This window comes from Hyperolius riggenbachi, chromosome 1 (assembly GCF_040937935.1).
Source record: "Hyperolius riggenbachi isolate aHypRig1 chromosome 1, aHypRig1.pri, whole genome shotgun sequence".
NCBI classification, from domain to species: Eukaryota; Metazoa; Chordata; class Amphibia; order Anura; family Hyperoliidae; genus Hyperolius; species Hyperolius riggenbachi.
Genome location: NC_090646.1, coordinates 63698095 through 63717906, shown reverse-complemented (window position 1 = coordinate 63717906; position 19812 = coordinate 63698095). Strand labels below are relative to the sequence as shown.

The window sequence follows — 19812 nt, the reverse complement described above, 5'->3', positions numbered from 1 at the left end:
TATTCAGATACTACTGCAGCCACATGGATCAGCAGGGCTGCCAGGCAACTGGTATTGTTTTAAAGTAAATATGGAAGCCTCCACATACCTCTCACTACAGTTGTCCTTTAAGTAGGCCTGTGTTCTGTTACCTCAGTGCAGATTCTTGCTGCTACCACATTGTCCTGAACAGCTAAGTCCTTCTTAGGGTTGTTACATTGTTTTTCTTTCTATTGTATTGCTGCCCTTTCTTGCTATTGTATTGTACAAATTAGCTGTTGGAGAAAGGTCTGCTGGTCCTAGTAGTGCACCGACCATAACCCAATAATCCTTCACCTCCACTACTGGCATCTAGTATCCACTACTGCCCCCTGTATAAGGCCTCAGTGCAGAATCAGTGTTTTTTTGGTCACTTAACTGTCAATTTTTTTGAAAGGACTATTAACCTATCTGTACAGGTGAAACTTGAAAATTTTGAATATTGTGCAATAGTTCATTTATTTCAGTAATTCAACTTAAAAGGTGAAACTAATATATGAAATAGGAACCCTTTGCAGGTGTTTTAGATTAATTAGCTGGTTAGAGTCTGGCACTTTGAGCCTAGAATATTGAACCTTTCCACCATATTCTAATGGTCTGAGATTTTGATTTGGGGGTTTTCTTAATCATCAAAATTATAACAAAAAAGCCTAGTGTGTGTTTTGCTCTGCATGTAATGAGTCTATTTCATGTATTAGTTTCACCTTTATGTTGAATTACTGAAATAAATGGACTTTTACACACAGGGGCAAACCCAGGATTTTCAAGGTCTCCATGCAGCCCTGCACAATACAGTATAATAATATGGTAGGACAATATGCTGGGTACACATAATGCAATTTCCTGTCCGACTGACAGGATCTGACAATTATTTCTGACATGTCCGATCTGCTCCCCATCGACAACGGGATGGATCAGGAGCAGTTTGGATACAGATAATAATGAGGACAGCCGACATTGCTAATGAAGGGGAAAGTGAAGCATTCACACAGCAGGGCACAGGGCTGTGCTCATACCTGACTCTAAGTTCCCCAAGGGGGCAGTACTGTGAGCTTCAGGAAGCCTTCAGATATTGTGGTGTCTCACCTTGTGCCTGTCCCCAGACACTGCACTGGCCCTGGTCTGAGGGGGGATTCGGGGCAGCTGTAATCTCCCCCAGTGTTTGCCTATGACACAATATGACACAATATTCTGATTTTTCGAGTATCACCTGTATGTTCTTGGGATATGAGAAGAAACCGGAGTGTCCTGACGAAACCCACACAGACACGGAGAGAACATACTAACTCCATGTAGATAGTGTCCTAGTCCAGATTTCAGCCTGGGACCCAGCGCTGCATAGCAAGAGTGCTATCCACTATACCACCGTGGCATTCTAATATACCTTTGATAACTCTTACCAACTTCATCTAAAAAAAGCAAAGAATAATTTTTCTTTCTTTTTTGGCACAGGGTGACCACAACAAACCAGTGAAAATAAAGGAAGTCTGGTTATTGATGCATGCAGAAACTCTTTCGTTTTCCTGGGATTTACTAAATGAGGCCTATTTCGATGTACTCTCAGTTCTGTCTGTTGCTACTCACTTTCCTACTGTACCAGGAGTTTGTCACTTGTTACTATGTGAATGGTTGCCATGGAAACCATGGTACCTGGCCTGGGCCTGTACCCAAGGTGCATCCAGAATGAGTCATCCATATATATATTATATCTATCTATATCTAAATTCTGTCATGGTTTCTATAAATGAGATGTTAAAGTCGAAGCCTTGACTAATAATAAATACACGGAGAAGATGAAGCTTTGGGAATCTGAAACAAATTCTAAAAATCTAAAAATAAGCACTCCATGTTAACTTCTTCCTCCTTTAAAGCACCCTTCCCATGATCCTTTGCTGTGTGTAAAAAATCTGAACTGATACTTTTCCAGTCACACGCACTGCTGGCTTTCCTAATGGCCAGTTGCAACCACCAGTTTTACATCATTTATAGATTGTGGTCACCAATATTTAAAAAGAATGAGAGGTCAGGAGGTTGTAAGGCATTCAACAACTGCTACAGTAGGGGCAGCGTTCATGGATGCTGCTTGACTCTTCAAATTGCCGCAATGGAATTCAAGGAAACCTGCCAAGCAATGAACGCAATATGGGCATAGCCAATGGGCATTTGCGTTGAATCCTTCAGTCTGTTGGTACCCAACACCCACAGAGGGAAATTTTATGTTTACCACTAAAATAGCACAAATCAAGGTTGAAGCAGCCTTAAAGTGCAACTGAAGTGAAAATAATGTAATGAATAAAATTGTTTTTTTTTTATAATATTCATTTATAGATTATTTAGTTAGTGTTTGCCCATTGTAAAATCTTTTCTCTCCCTGATTTACCTTCTGAAATTTATCACAGGCAGCCACATCTTTACTCCTGCCAGGTGATAACTCTCATGGTCCTGACATCACACTGTGGGAGGGGTCTCACCACAATATCAGCCATACAGACTTCCCTGATGATTTATTCAAGAAAAGGTAAAGATTTCTCACGGGAAAGGGGGTATCAGCTACTGATTGGGATGAAGTTTAATCCTTGGTTAACGTTCCTCTAACTGCTGCTATATGATTGAATGGTTGGGGAAGCCCTTTTGGCATAATCTGATTGCTGCCATTTTAAGGGCTTGTTCACATGGACGGCTAAGCTGCACACTTGACATGCAGCTTCGTCTCAAAACCGCTGCCCAACGAGTGTCGTCTGGCTTCAAATGAAGACCTTTGTATAGGAGGTTTTGTAACTACACACGTTAGCATTTGATGTGCGTTGCATTTACACAGCAGAAAAAAAATGTCCCATATTACGTCGAGGAGCAATTTTGGGTACCTGGAGCCGGAGTCGGAGGTTTCATAAACTGAAGAGTCGGGTGATTTTTGTACTGACTCCACAGCCCTGGTAAGTATTAGACTAAGGAGTCAGAGTCGAGGAGTTGGAGCAATTTTTGGGTACCTAGAGTCGGAGGTTTCATAAACTGAGGAGTCCGAAGAATTTTTGTACCAACTCCACAGCCCTGTGTAAATTACTGATATTTTTTACTTTACACTTGCCCTACTGCTCTGCTAAGCGCTTGCAGTCCCCCTGCAGGTGCATCAGAGCAGCTGAGAGGCATAGTGGACTTAGAGTTTATCTCCTGATGAAGCAGTAGTCATGTGGAATGCAGTGGATGGGGCTTCCATGCATCGTATTCACGTTTGGAGGAGCTGGTCAAGTATCAGCCTGCCCACCTATTCATTAAAAATCATGCATTAGGCAAGGGGTTGCCTGAATATGTTACTAGGGAGGCCTTTCATCTGCAGCTATATCACTCAGCGCTGTGAAGTCAGTACAAAAATCATCCGACTCCTCAGTTTATGAAACCTCCAACTCCGGGTACCCAAAATTGCTCCAACTCCGGGTACCCAAAATTGCTCCAACTCCTCAGTCTAATACTTACCTGGGCTGGGCAGTTGGTGCAAAAATCATCCAACTCTGATTCCTTAGCTTATTAAACCACCGACCCCGACTCCAGGCAGGTACCCAAAATTCCTCCGACTCCTCGACTCCCACTCCACAGCCCTCATATCACTGACAGTTGCTGCTGATATTATCCAATGGGGTTGCTGCTAACTATGTCTCATTTTTAGCAAGTTCCACAGATTACTGCACCTCCCCCCATCCCCCAGGAGCCGCTGTTTTTGCCCAGCCTGCCCACCTGAGCTCAGCGTGTCCTCTAGGTACCTTCCTGTACCACCTCCAGTGACGTTCCTCACACTTCTACACACAGGAATACCCGCCAGACACCGTGCATCGGTTTCACACAAAGAAACTTTATTCCCCGTCCCCGAACAGGTGGCTGGATGACAGGAAACAACAGATGCAAAGCCACCAGCACAGTCTCCACACACAACAATAGAAGCAGAAATAAAGCTGTCAATTACAATAACGGTTCTTACCGAAGAGACATTTTACATAAGCTGGGAATTTGTGAGGATAGAGGCGCCAGGAGTATAAAAGTACTGCAGTGGTTTTCTATTGGCATAAAAACAATAAAATTAAGGAGAGGTATTTTCTTACCTCACCAGAAGATAGGACACCAGTTCAACTGGAAATTATTTATTCAACACACAGATAAACAACGCGTTTCATGGGTACTAGCACGCTTCCTCAGGTCAATACACAGTGCCTTGTAGCAGTGTAAGAGTCTGGGCGCCTCTGATATTTCCCATAAGCCTATATGGCGGTTGCAGGGATCTGCAACCCAATTTTGTGAGTATAAATCTTTACTTACAAAACCCTCAAACTTAACGGTACTGCACCATTGGGCTCCTGGCCTCTCTTTGCTTACCACCTAGGTGTTCCAGGAGTACAAGCTCACTACAGAAAACACCAAAACCTTCCCACATTTCCATAAACTGATTTACTAAGCCAAAGGATTACAATGGTCTCATTTAAAGAGAACCCGAAGTGTGTTTTAAAAATCCTAACTTCACACAGAGCCACTGTCACTCTCTGCTGCTCCCCCGCCTCCTCCTGCGTCCCTTATCTCCAATCAGCGGGGAGGGAAGGGACGCAGGCGATATAGAGGAGGCGGGGGAGCGGCAGAAACTGACAGTGGCCATGTAAACAGCCTGCTATCGACACGCTGCGTGTCGCTAGCATGGCGGTTTGATTTATGGGGGTACAGCAGAGCGCAGCGGAGGGGGGGGGGTCTGGTGGAGAACAATATAGTAACAGAGGCTGGCCATTATATGCAGACCCCGCCTCTGTGTGCAATTAGGATTTTTAAAACCCACCTCGGGTTCTCTTTAATATGAGGCAGCAAACGTGATCATAGGTCGGATGGGACCGCATCCTGTACGACTGGCGATGCTTCCAAAGTGCATTGAAATTCTTCTTGCTGTCCTGTCTGCACATCAGGGGGTGCAGCCGACGCTGCTGAAATGAATAAGGCCTCGCTAGGACCCACTAGAGAGCTTTCAGCAGTGACCTGGATTTGACAACGAACACGGGAGATTCCAAAAACCGCAATGCCAATGAAAGTGCATGGTGGTGAGCCAATTTGCCCAATCGCAACCCCTCTGCCTGCAGCATTTTGCTAGTGACTCCGATTCAATGCTTAGTATAGGATTGCTGCAAAATGGCTTTGCAATAGATTTACAAAAGTGATTTTGGAACAGAGCAGAATAACGGCGAGGGACCAGGACTACAGGGGGCTGGAGGAAGCCCCAGGTTAGATAAACTGTGAACATTACTTTCACTTGAGGTACCCTCTTGTATAGGAACATGAAAAATAATTCAATGAATGGTAACGAGATACATTCTTTACAAAGGAAAACAGATTATGGTCCTTTCTAACTAAGTAAAAGAAAGAAAGCTTTGGCTTTGCATAAGCCTGGCGTTGGGCATGTCGGCTGCCTCCTGCACACGTGGTAAAACAATCAGTCTTCAGACTGCTTAGAGCTACTTCTGTTTATATAAAACAACAGCTGCACTCGGCACAATATGTTGTTGCTTGACAAATTTAGAGTTAACGATTAAAACGTTGCAATCTGACAATTATGCAATTTAACCAAATATAAGTCTTATTGAACAATGCGTTGCAAAGCGACACAACTTTGTGAAAAGCACAGCAATGCTGTGACCAATCGCTTTTCACCTTGTACAGCCTGGCTACTATATAAACTGCAATCTTATTGGTTGCAACACATTGGCCTCAATGCAGAACACAAACGTAAAGAAGCAGAAGCGTGCACCAGTGTCCTCTGACAAATCTTGCCTTTTAATCCTCCAGATCAAATCCATACAAAGGGGTGAACATCAGTATACACGCAGATATATTACATACCTACTGGTGGTGGTGGCGGTGGTCTGGTGGGTGCCCAGGTTGTGAAAGGGTCGGCGACGGCCGTTTCGCGTCCAACAGGACGCTTGGTCACGCTGCGTTCCACAGTGGCAGCTGATTGTACCACACAGTTTGTAAAATGCTAATTCACTAAGGTTGTTACCACATTCAAAAGTAAAATTACACATTAGTGAGGTAAATTACCGACCTGTGTGGTAAATACCTCAATAGATGTCAAGAAATTGCAATTCACCAGGAATCGTAGAGCAGGAGAAATAGACATGCAAAGCGAATTCTTAGTATCCCTTTAGATGGGCAGATCTATGTGATGGGAGCCTTTTAGTGGCATGGATGCACATCTAAAGAGATGCCAGGGATACACTGGACAGAAAAAAGAATGGCTGATGCCCTGTTGGGCTCCCCTCTCACAGAATAAATGCTGTCAGATTCCTCAGTCCAACTAAACCTGACACTTTCATCTCCCCAGCACCACGCTGCAACACATTATTATGTATTAAATAACACCCGAGGTGAAAATAAACTAATGAAATTAACAATTGTATCTATCCTCCTTCTAAAATGAATTTTTCAGATATCCCACAGTTTTATTTTATATTTAAATCTACTTTTTAAGTTGTTACTGTTTTATTGTTTTTGATCAATGACTATAAACTATCGATCTTTTTTATCTCTTTCCTGCTCCCAGAAGCCATTTTCTGTTAGGAAAGTGTTTTATTTCTTATCAGTGAGCGGCACACTGTAGTCTGACCCAGTCCTGACTCAGACAGGAACTGCCACTTACATACCTGATATTTAAAGGTAGCCATACACTGGTCGATTTGCCATTAGATCGACCAGCTGACAGATCCTTATCTGATCGAATCTGATCAGAGAGGGATCTATGGCTGCCTTTACTGCAAACAGATTGTGAATCGATTTCAGCCTGAAACCGATCACAATCTGTGGAGCCGCCGCTGCCGCCTGTCCCCCCCCCGCGCATACATTACCTGACGCTGGCTCCCGGGCATCTTCTCCGCATCCTCTCCACGCTGCACCCGCTCCATCCCGGCGCTTCCTGTGTCACTCCGTGACCAGGAAGTTCAAATAGAGCGCCCTCTATTTGAACTTCCTGGTCACTGCAGTGACAGGAAGCACCGGGATGGAGCGGGTGCAGCGCGGAGAAGATGCGGAGAAGACGCCCGGGAGCCAGCGTCAGGTAATGTATACCTGATCGGATCAGCCGCCGCTAGCGACGCGCTCCCTACCCACGGGCGATCGAGGGTAATTTCCCGCACGGCGCGATCGACGGACCGATCCGATTTCGGGAGGAAATCGGATCGGCGGGTGCGTTTAGCGCGAACGATTGGCAGCAGATTCGATCCCAGGATCGAATCTGCTGTCGAAACAGCCGCGAATCGGGCCAGTGTATGGCCACCTTAACTCTTTCAGGCACAGAAAGAAAAAAAGGAACACAGTCTAGTTATTTGTGTGCTAGGCACTGTACAGACACATGTCTATCTCATCATGTCACCTCGGGTATCCTTTAAGTTGGTAAGTGTGCATTGCGGGGCGGGCCTAGAGCATGCGAGTCAGAGCTGGCCCGCCCCCTATGAGTCACATCCTTGCGCCCCCCACTGCCACTCCTCTGCACACAGATCCCCCACACCCTCCGCCAACTAACACAAACACACAACAAATGGACAAGTAAATGCTGAACAGGGCGTGGGCGATCTTTAAGACTAGAAAGCAGACCTGATGTCAGAACTTCCTCTCTGCTCTAAAAGATAAGCAACAGCATAATAACCTTTGAAGGAAAACATTTCTTTGTCACAGCGGACTCAAATCCTGCAATAAATCTGCAGTGTGTTTACTTTCTGCTTTCATGGAAACAGACATAGGGATAACACCCTGTGTTTACAAATTAGCTGTTCTGCTGAGGCAGCTAGCTGACACCACTCAGAGATCAAATTACAACTTGTGATTAGTCACAGATGAGGGGGGATTAGACAGGCTAAACTCTCTAAATACATACAGGGTGCATTTCTCTCTGTTTTCCTTCTGTCTTGTAGAAGAGTTCAGGTCCACTTTAAGACCCACAGAGAATGATTCCTTCCACAAACAGAATGATAAGAGAGAGAGCGCAGCCAACAGGAGAGAAGGGGTTAAGAAGATGGAGTCATGTAATATTCCAAAGTACTTTCTATAGCAAAACATTTGACAATGTCAGAGAAAGTGCTGAAGCAGGTCAGGCGGGCCCCATGGGAGCGCAGGCGGCTCAGGCGTAACACAGAAACATGCAAATCAGTTTACTCCAACGCCGGATCAGCCAATCAGCCGCTTCTCATTGCTAAACTGTAATTTCCATCCTAGAGCAAAGCTTTCACAGCGGAGGCAAAAGCTACAGAAAAACAAAATCTCACCAACGTCACATTTACAATTCCTGCGTTTCCACTCATATTATTGCTGCGCTCTGCCATATTTACCTCTTCTGTCTGCAAAACAAGGTTTATTGTCAGCTGGGATTCAGCCCTAAGGAAGCCCTCTAGGTTTACAATATGAAATAAGGACAAGGCAGTAGAGCCCGTCTTTAGGAGTTTGCTGGCAGCACTGGTTCTAATTGGGACAAATCCTGAAGCTCAGTTCTGTTCTGTGCAGTATTCTACTTCCTGACATGTCATGGTCACATGATGTGACCTAAAGCAGGCAATTTGGGCACGGGTGGGGGCGGTCACATATTTGGTTAGGGTTATGGGTCAGGTAGGAAGCTTGTGTGTGTGTGGGGGGGGGGGGGGCATAGCACCCAACTGTCCCTCTTTCTTTGGGAGCCCTGTCCCTATGTCCCTATTTCCTCCCCATTTGTCCCTATTTCAGGACTTTCTATGTAAATATATATATATTTCTCTACTAAAAATGTGTTTGATTGACTCTAAACTTTATTCTCATCCTTTATATTGATATATTACTAATTTTAAAATGTTACTATGAAGCATAGCCGGATTTACCTCACAGGAGCCTATAGGCACAGATGTCCTGACACCCTATTTTTTATCTACAAACACCCGCTGAACCGCACCGCAAGTGTGCTGGCTGTCCCAGCTGTCACGTCTCCTTTAGTTCCCTTGCCCCTGATGCTATGCAATGCCTGATGGGATTTATGATGTTCTTGTTGCCAAGTGCGCGCAGCTGGGAGGGGTGATCAGGACGCAGGACAGTTGGAACTGTGTCTCCTGCTCCCTGTCACCTCCTTTGAACCAAAAAGATGGCTGCCCTCATGAAAAAGATGGCTGCCCCCATGAAATCACAAACATTTGCCTGTTCTTTTAAAACAGGGTAGGTAAGAGATTACATTACCTATCTATTTTAGTTAACATAACTAATGTAACTTAATGACAGTATGTTTGTTTAGGCTGAAGTTCCTCTTTAAGCTGCGCTGTTAAGCAGCACACCTTAATGTGAAGGAGCGGCCACTATGCATGCCTTACATAGCAGCGCTCGCTGCCTTGTAAGGAGCGTGCATTCCTTAGGAGCGTGCTTTCCTTAGATAGGAGCGTGCTATCCTTCATTATTATTATTATTATTAATTGTATTTATAAAGCGCCAACATATTGCGCAGCGCTGGACATTAAATAAAGGTTACAGACAATATTTAGGGGTGACATACAGCATACAGCAATACAGGAATACATGCAAGCCAGATCACGCAGCACAGTATGAGTACGAGGTAATGCTTAGTCAGTCACTGGATGGAGCATGGAGATTAGGCAAGTTAGGTTCACTCAGATGCATAGCATGGGTTCACAGTAATGGAGGTGCATGATCAGGTAGGACACAAAAGGAGGAGGACCCTGCCCAAAGGCTTACAATCTAGAGGGAGAGGTAGGGACATGAAAGGCAGGGGACCAGAGTTCAGCTGCGGGTTTAGAGCAATTGTGAGGGGTGGTAGGCCAGAGTGAAAAGGTGAGTTTTGAGGGCCTTCTTGAAGATGTTGAAGGAAGGGGCTACACTAATGGGTGGAGGTAGGGAGTTCCATAGTGTTGGAGTGGCTCTTGAAAAGTCCTGGAGGCGTGCATGGGACTGGGTGATGTGGGGGGCGGTCAGGCGACGTTTATTGGAGGAGCGGAGTGAGCGGCTTGGTGTGTATCTCTGAGCAAGATCAGAAATGTAGGTTGGACAGGTTTTGTGGATGGATTTGTAGGTCAGACACAATATCTTGAATCTGATTCTGGACTGGATAGGAAGCCAATGGAGGGATTCACGGAGGGAATCCGCCACGGTGGAGCGATAGGAGGAGTGGATAATTCTGGCTGCCGCATTCATGATGGACTGCAGTGGGGCTATTCGGGTCATAGGGAGACCAGACAGAAGGGCATTGCAGTAGTCGAGGCGGGAAATTATGAGGGCATGGATGAGGAGTTTGGTGGTGGCAGAGGTCAGGAAAGGGCGAATCTTACAGATGTTAAGGTGGAAGTTGCAGGACTTTGTGAGGTTTAGTATGTGGGGAGTGAAGGAGAGTGAGGAGTCCAGGGTGACACCCAGACAGCGGGCCATACATAGTTACTATGTATGGGAAGGCATGCTACTATCTAAGGAAGACACGCTCCTACAGTATCTATGTAAGGCACGCTCCTAAGGAAGGCACGCTCCTATCTAAGGAAGGCACGCTCCTATCTAAGGAAGGCACGCTCCTATCTATGTGAGGTACGCTCCTAAGAAAGGCACGCTCCTATCTAAGGAAGGCACGCTCCTATCTAAGGAAGGCACGCTCCTTTCATAAAGGCCTGCATAGTGGCCACTCCTTCACATTAAGGTGCGCTGCTTTAGCAGTGCAAATCAAGCCCATAGTTACCAGTCCGGACAGTTTCTTCTCTCCTCCACCGGCCACGATGTAATCCCAATATGTTTTCTCAGTGCCAATCACATGATATGACATGTGATCGGGATCCAGGAGACCATGTCAGCATTACAGCACCACAGCACCACCCGGTGGTGGAAGAGTCTTTTTCATCACCCCTCTTCCACCACCAGATGGCGCTGTAATGTCTCCTGGATCCCAATCCCTGGATCCCGCCGGTGGAGAAAGAGAAGATGCCGCCTGGAAAAGATAACGATAACTGCTCCCTGCCACCCACTACACTAGGCAGCCAAACACAATTTGCCGGCAAAGGTTTAGGCTAAGTTTCCATTTGTGCGAAAACGGGCCAATTCCTCAGCCACAATGTCGGATGGAATTTGGCAGCCTAAAGAACTCTATGCAGAGCATCCGAATTTGTGGAAAAATTTGAGGCCCTGCAGCATAATTGCTCGCATCACCGTTCAAATCCCATAGCCGTGCATAGCGCTGCTAGAGGGATTCAGCTGCGAGACACGAGCAGCTGTGCCGGCATCGCGTCTCGCAAGATGCATGCCATGCACAAGTGGCAACGGGGCCTTAGAGTGCACAGCTGCTGTCAAATGAAACATTTTATTTGAAACTGCTAACAGGTTAAATTGATATACTGTACAGTATTTCTAATTTCCAAATGTTAAAATGAACCAGGATAGAAAGGACCAGTGTAGTTTGAATTATAAAACAACATATTTGTCTTATGAAATCTTTAGGATATGCATGACTAGGGGTGTGTCAGGGGCGTGGTTAGGGGTGTGGCTTGAGTGTTCCTCTTCCTTATCCCAAAAAGTTGGGAGGTATGCTTACCGGGTAATGCCGATAGAGGAATATCGGTAATGATATTCTACTATCGCCCTCATTGACCTCATTGATCTCTCACACTAACCCTGTAGCAGATCCCGACACCCAATCTAGCCCCCGGTGCTCGGCTACAGTATAGCCGTTTAGTGGTGGGCCGAAATTTTGCATATGCAAAAATTTGCATTGAAGTTCGCAATTACGCATCGTAATCGTAATGCCAAATTTCAGGGAAAATCGTAATTAATTTCATATGCAATAGTGATATTTCATCATTTCCCTTAATTTTCTAGAAATGTAGTATAATTTTGTGCCGACTTTGGCAGTGAATAGCAAAGCCCTCATACAGGCTATTGAAAATTGAAGAAGGAGCATAAGTGGGTACAAGTCAAAAAATAATTTTCCAAAAAGACCTTGTAGTTTTTGAGAAAATCAATTTTAAAAATGCAAAGAAAATTGGTTTCTAAACTGTCATTTTTCAGAGTTTAAACTGAACAACTGAAGTGAGAAGGATATGGATGCTGCATATTTATTTCCTTTTAGGCAATACCAGTTGCCTGGCTGTCCTGCTTATCGTCTTCCTGTGATACTTTCAGCCACAGACCCTGAACAAGCATGCAGCAGATCAGGGGCTTGATTCACAAAGTGGTGCAAACTGTTTAGCACGGGTGTGCTAAACAGTTAGCACGTGAAGTGCTTTTCGCGGACTTTTGCGCCCGCAATTTGCGCAAATTTGTGAATCAAGCCCCTGGTGTTTCTGACATTATTGTCAGATCTGAAAAGATTAGCTGCATGCTTTCTTCTGGTGTTATTCAAACACTACTGCAGCCAAATATATCAGCAGGACAGCCGGGCAACTGGTATTGTTTAAAGGAAATAAATATGGCAGCCTCCATACCCTTCTCCCTTCAGAAATTTAACTATAGCTGAGCACTGATTACTGATTGGCACAGCCGGGGATAAAAGCGTCACTTCAGACCCTTCGTGCCGCTAGTCAGAGTTTGGCTATACCATAACTGAACTCCAACGCCCACATTACACGCTCGGCCCAGCCATAGTTGCACATTGCATTGGGTTCAGCAGAACGCTCTATGCCACGGAAGAGCGAGCAGGGAGGTGTCTGGCTAGGGAAAGCGCATGCGCAGGAGCCTGTCAGTTGCGCACTTTAACGAGGGTGACAGCAGCACAGCAAAGTGTCCCGGGAGGACACAGAGGGAGCTGACAGGCTACAGGGGGCTGGAAGAAGCACCATGTAAGTAAAAATCCTTTTCTTCCCTTCCTCTCAGGTACACTTCAAGTGAGCAAGCATGGTTTCCCATGATGCCTCACTCCTGAATGTGCAAATCCCCTCTCGTGCTAATACCTTCCGTTTAAAGGTGGTCATTAACAGTACAATATGCCAAATGATCATTTACGACCGATTACTGCACTGCCAGGAACCACCTAATGCCCATAAAAGATTCAAATGACTCTCATAGTACACAGCATAACCAATAAACTGCTGCACACTGCATAGCGATACAAATCATTTCACAGCACTGCTAATGACCAGGTGTAGCTCACATAGGTACGGGCCAGTTTCCATTGACCACATATAAATCAGAAAGGTCGATGCTGGACAAAATATATATCATATGGATAGAAGTTGGACCCCGGTGACCACATACACATCAGATAGGTAGATGCCGGACCCCGGTGACCACATACACATCAGATCGGTAGATGTCGGAACGCGGTGACCACATACACATCAGACAGGTAGATGCTGGACCCCGGTGACCACATACACATCAGATCGGTAGATGTCGGAACGCGGTGACCACATACACATCAGATAGGTAGATGTCGGAACGCGGTGACCACACACACATCAGACAGGTAGATGCTGGACCCCAGTGACCACATACACATCAGATAGGGAGATGCTGGACCCCGGTGACCACATACACATCAAATAGGTAGATGTCGGAACGCGGTGACCACACACACATCAGACAGGTAGATGCTGGACCCCAGTGACCACATATACATCAGATAGGTAGATGCTGGATCTCGGTGACCACATACACATCAGATAGGTAGATGCCGGACCCCAGTGACCACATACACATCAGATAGGTAGATGCCGGACCCCGGTGACCACATACACATCAGATAGGGAGATGCCGGACCCCGGTGACCACCTACACATCAGATAGGTAGATGCCGGACCCCGGTGACCACATAAACATCAGATAAGGAGATGCTGGACCCCGGTGACCACATACACATCAGATAGGGAGATGCGGGACCCCGGTGAGCACCTACAAGTCAGATAGGTGGATGTCGGAGCCCGGTGACCACATACACATCAGATAGGTAGATGCCGGAGCCCGGTGACCACATAAACATCAGATAGGGAGATGCTGGACCCCGGTGACCACATACATTTCAGATAGGTAGATGCCGGACCCCGCTGACCACATACACATCGGACAGGTAGATGCTGGACCCCGGTGACCACATACACATCAGATAGGTAGATGCTGGACCCTGGTGACCACATACACATCAGATAGGGAGATGCTGGACCCCGGTGACCACATACACATCAAATAAGTAGATGCTGGATTCTGGTGACTGCATACACATCAGATAGGTAGATGCTGGACCCCGGTGACAACATACACATCAGATAGGTAAATGCCGGACCCCCGTGACCGCATACACATCAGATAGGTAGATGTCGGACCCTGGTGACCACATACACATCAGATAGGTAGATGTCGGACCCCGGTGACCACATACACATCAGATAGGTAGATGTCGGACCCCGGTGACCACATACACATCAGATAGGTAGATGCTAGACCCCGGTGACCACATACACCTCACATAGGTAGATACTGGACCCCGGTGACCACATACACATCAGATAGGTAGATGCTGGACCACAGTGACCACACACACATCAGATAGGTAGATACCGGAACCCGGTGACTATATACATATCAGACAGGTAGATGCCGGACCCCGGTGACTGCATACACATCAGATAGGTAGATGCTAGACCCCAGTGACCACATACACATCAGATAGGTAGATGCCGGAACCCGGTGACCACATACACATCAGACAGGTAGATGCTGGACCCCGGTTACCACATACACATCAGATAGGGAAATGCTGGACCCCGATGACCGCATAAACATCATATAGGTAGATGCTGGACCCCGGTGACCACATACACATCAGATAGGTAGATGCCGGACCCCGGTTACCACATACACATCATATAGGGAGATGCTGGACCCCGGTGACCACACACATCAGATAGGTAGATGCTGGACCCCGGTGACCACATACACATCAGATAGGTAGATGCCGGATCCCGGTGACCACATACACATCAGATAGGTAGATGCCGGACCCCGCTGACCACATACACATCAGATAGGTAGATGCCGGACCCCGGTGACCACATACACATCAGATGGGGAGATGCCGGACCCCGCTGACCACATACACATCAGACAGGTAGATGCCGGACCCCGGTGACCACATACACATTGAATAGGTAGATGTTGCACCTCGGTGACCACATACACATCAGATAGGCAGATGCTAGACCCGGTGACCACATACACATCAGATGGGGGACCCCAGTGACCACATACATATCAGATAGCACAGCACTGCCATTGTCCACACACAGCTGACCAGGGAACACTACTATTGATCACCCAGGTAGGAGACAGTGGGCAGCCCATATGACCCCCTCCCCCAGCAGCGCTGAGCCCCCCGCTGTCGCCCATCTCTGCAGATGACATCATCTGGTGGAGGGAAGCTGCTGCTACTGAGGATGGCTTTTGCTGCAGTGCGGCACCCACCTCTGTGTCCGGGCGCTGCTAGCTGGCATCTTCACGGCTCTGCTCCGGGGCACGCATCGGGTCAGCGGGAGGAGGAGGGTGCGCCGGGGCTCTCTGCACATGTGCTGCTCACCTGAGCGCCCCCTCCATGGCCGTGTGTACGCGAGTGTGTGCCAGCAGGGGTAGATCCAGAGGAGGGGGCGTCTGCTGCGGGCGCTCAGTGTGCACAGTGCATCTCCCAGACGTGCCCCAGAGGGTACCAGTCACTCACACTGACAGGCAGGGCTCCCCTCCGCCTACATCCCTGCCCAGAGTGCCAGCATCACTGGCCCAGCGCCGGAGATCACCTCCCTCCTCCCCCCTCCCTTCCAGCATCAGCAGCATCATCCAGGGGTCCAGAAACTCTCATAACCCACCATCATCTATTCCTGTACAATGGAAAGTGCCAGCTTGTAACTGGTGGCCACCATGATGATACAGCAAGCGCAGCTGCCAATTATCCTGGTTTCCAGAGGGACACTTGAGTTATTTTTGCTACTGTAATTATTGTTATCGTTATTATGCATCGATCTGCAGCACTTTGCACACAGTACATAGTCAGGAGCTCACAATCTAATCCTTACCATAGCCATTATCTGATGTCCTGCCATATTATTGGGTATTGAATTTAATTGACACCACTTGAGTACATAGTCATGTCACTGACTGTCCTTAGAGGAACTCACAATCTAATCTCTACAGTTATCATAGTCAGACCCTACAATATTATTATTATTATTATTCTTATTATTGATTTATATAGTGCTGACATCTTCTACAGAGTACATAGTCATGTCACTGACTGTCCTCAGAGGAGCTAACAATCAAATCCCTACCACAGTCCTAGCCTAATGTACTACCATGTTATTATGGATTTATATAGATCTGACTTCTCTTGCAGCACTTTGCAGAGGACATTGTCATGTCTCTGACTGTCCTCAGAGGAACTCAAGATCCAATCCCTACCATAGCCATTATCTGATGTCCTGCCATACTATTATGTACTAGTAGACCCAAGCCCATTTAAAAACGGGCTCTAGGTCTTTTTCCGGCGCGCATACGCGCACACGCAACAGCCGCACGCCGAGCACGCGCCTGACACAGGCGCGCACCGGCACCCGCCCGCCTCGCTCGCCCACACCCGCCCACCTCGCTCGTCCTCCCAGCTCCCTGGTCCCAGCTGTCCGTTACAAACAAAAAACCTGGGACACAGGGACGCTGCAAACTGCTGGACGCAGCGACACTTCAGTTTTATTGTATAGGATGTATTATACAGTATTTAATTACCATATTCTGCGGCACTTTACTGAGCACATAGTCATGTCACCGACTGTTCTCAGAGGAACTCACAACCTATTCCCACCATAGTCATAGTCTAATGTCCTACTATATTATTATTATTATGGATTTATATAGCACTGACATCTCATGCAGCACTTTACAGAGTACATGGTCATGTCATTTACTGTCCTCAGAGGAGCTCGCAACCTAATCCTATTCCTTACCATAGTCATATGTTATAATCTACCATATTATGATTATATATTAATATAACACTGACATCTTCTCAGAGGAACTCACAATCTAATCCTACCATAGTCATAGTGTAATGTATTACCATATTATTATTATTATTATGTATTGATATAGTAACTGCAGCACTTTACAGAGTACATAATCATGTCACTGACTGTCTTTAGAGGCGCTCACAATCTAATCCTACCATAGTCATAGTGTAATATCTTACCATATTATTATGTATTTACATAGCACTGATATCTGCAGCACTTTATAGAGAACATACCATAATCATGTCACTGACTGTCCTCAGAGGAGCTCACAATCTAACCCTACAATAGCCATAGTGTAATGTCCCACCATATTATTATTATGTATTTACATAGTACTGATATCTGCAGCACTTTATAGAGAACATACCGTAATCATGTCACTGACTGTCCTGAGAGGAGCTCACAATCTAACCCTACCATAGCCATAGTGTAATAATAATTGCAGTATTTGTATAGCGCCTTTCTCCTGTCGGACTCAAAGCGCTTGCAAGACAGCCACTAGAGCACACTCAGTAGGCAGTAGCAGTGTTAGGGAGACTTGCCCAAGAAACTCCTTACTGAATAGGTGCTGGCTTACTGAACAGGCAGAGCCAAGATTTGAACCCTGGTCTCCTGCATCAGAGGCAGAGCCCTTAACCATTACACTATCCAGCCACTGCTTATGTTACACCATATTATTATTATGTACTAGCTGGACGCCCGGCTGGTGTTGGCCCTGCCCCGTTTTCCTAACTTAACACACAATTACTTAATTACTTAATGACCAAGTTTGCGAGCTTTGCGGTCCTTGGCATCAATAATTTTCATTGAAATAAAATAAATCTGATTGGCTGTGGCTCCACCCCTTTTCTGAATTTGAACCCAAATCACCCAATAGCCAAGTGTACCAGGTACAGGTGATTAACAGTGCAAGAGGTTTGTGCTATTAACAGAGATGTCGCGAACGGTTCCCGAACCATTCGCCGGCAAACATCTCTGCATCACTGGGTCTTCTACTACTTCCGGGTCGCTATGACCCGGAGTAGTACGCCTGCGCTGCCCGGCGGAGCGCATCCTAGATCGCGCTTCTGTTGCCGGGCACTTTCTACGCATGTGCGTGACGTCATGAACTCGGAAGTAGTAGAAGGCCCAGAGATGTTTCGCCCGGCGAACGGTTCGGGCCATCTCTAGCTACTAACAGTGCAAGAATGGCAGCAATTAAATATTCCTCTTAAAAATCAATAAGTGGATTTTGATTGGCTTTTGTACGCTCCACCCACCTTTCTGAATATTAATCCCAGTCACCCAGAAACTGTGCAAAGTTTGAGAACCCTACCATTAACAGTGTAAGAATGGCTGCAGTTTACATTTTCCCAATGAAATTTGTATTTTTCTCCACCCACTGATTTCCTGACATTGTACGAGTATGTATTTGGCTGGTGTTTGCTCCGCCTACTTTTTGTAACCCTAACACACAATTACTCAATGACCAAGTTTGTGCGCTATGCAGTCTTTGGCATCAATAATTTGCATTGAGATTAAACAAATCTGATTGGCTGTTTGTGGCTCCACCCCTTTGTCTAAATTTTAACCCCAGTCACCCAATGACCAACTGTACCAGATTTAAGGCTTGTGCCATTAACAGTGCAAGAATGGCAGCAATTACATATTCCCCTTGAAAATCAATAGGTGAATTTTGATTGTCTTTTGTAGGCTCCACCCACTTTTCTGAATATTAATTCCAGTCACCCAGTGACCAACTGTGCAAAGTTTGAGAACCCTACCATTAACAGTGTAAGAATGGCTGCAGTTTACATTTTCTCAGTGACATGTGTATTTGTCTCTGCCCACTGATGACCCAGTATTATGTATTTGGCTGGTGTTGGCTGCGCCCACTTTTCCTAACCTTTACACACAGTTACTCAATGACCAAGTTTGTGAGCTTTGCAGATTTTGGCATCCATAACTTGCATTGAAATGACACAAATAAGATTGTCTGTTTGTGGCCCCACCCCCTTTTATCAATTTAAACCCCAGTCACCCAATGATCAACTGTACCAGGTTTGATGTTTGTGCCATTAACAGTGCAAGAATGGCAGCAATGAAATATTCCCCTGAAAAATCTATAGGTAATTTTTGATTGGCTTTTGTAGGCTCCACCCACTTTTCTGAATATTAATCCCAGTCACCCAGTAATTAACTGTGTAAAGTTTGAGAACCCTACCATTAATAGTGTAAGGAGGGCTGCAGTTTACATTTTCCCAGTAAAATTTGTATTTGTCTCTGCCCACTTATGGCGTACGTTAAAAAGGGGCGCTGGGAAAAAAGGGCGCGGGGTTTTAAACGATAAGCATGGATAACGTTTAAAAATGTATTGTACTGTATTTCGTTTAAAATTAATGTTTTATAAAGTTATAAATCATTAAATAATGTGCATTAAATCGGCAATTGTAAAAACGTTAATCTTTCGTTTAAATAGTGAAACGTATAATAACGTTTAAAAAAAATTACTAAGTAACCCTCCCTGTACCTACCCCTAACCCCTAGACCCCCCTGTTGATGCCTAAACCTAAGACCCCCCCTGTTGGTGCCTAAGTAACCCTCCCTGTACCTACCCCTAACCCCTAGACCCCCCTGTTAGTGCCTAAACCTAAGACCCCCCTGTTGGTGCCTAAACCTAAGACCCCCCTGTTGGTGCCTAAACCTAAGACCCCCCTGTTGGTGCCTAAACCTAAGACACCCCTGTTGGTGCCTAAACCTAAAACCCCCTGTTGGTGCCTAAACCTAAGACCCCCCTGTTGGTGCCTAAACCTAA

At 46.0% G+C, this 19812-nt stretch overlaps 1 protein-coding gene across 1 annotated transcript in view; it reads right to left on the bottom strand.

The window, feature by feature from the left end:
• The window catches only part of LZTS3 (leucine zipper tumor suppressor family member 3), a 149247-nt gene extending 133555 nt beyond the window's left edge, over nucleotides 1-15692 (bottom strand). The window contains exon 1 of the mRNA XM_068274759.1: nucleotides 15430-15692. The gene's annotated coding sequence lies outside the window, so the exon portion shown is untranslated. The remainder of the gene's footprint in view (nucleotides 1-15429) is intronic.
• Between the last annotated feature and the right edge of the window lie 4120 nt (nucleotides 15693-19812).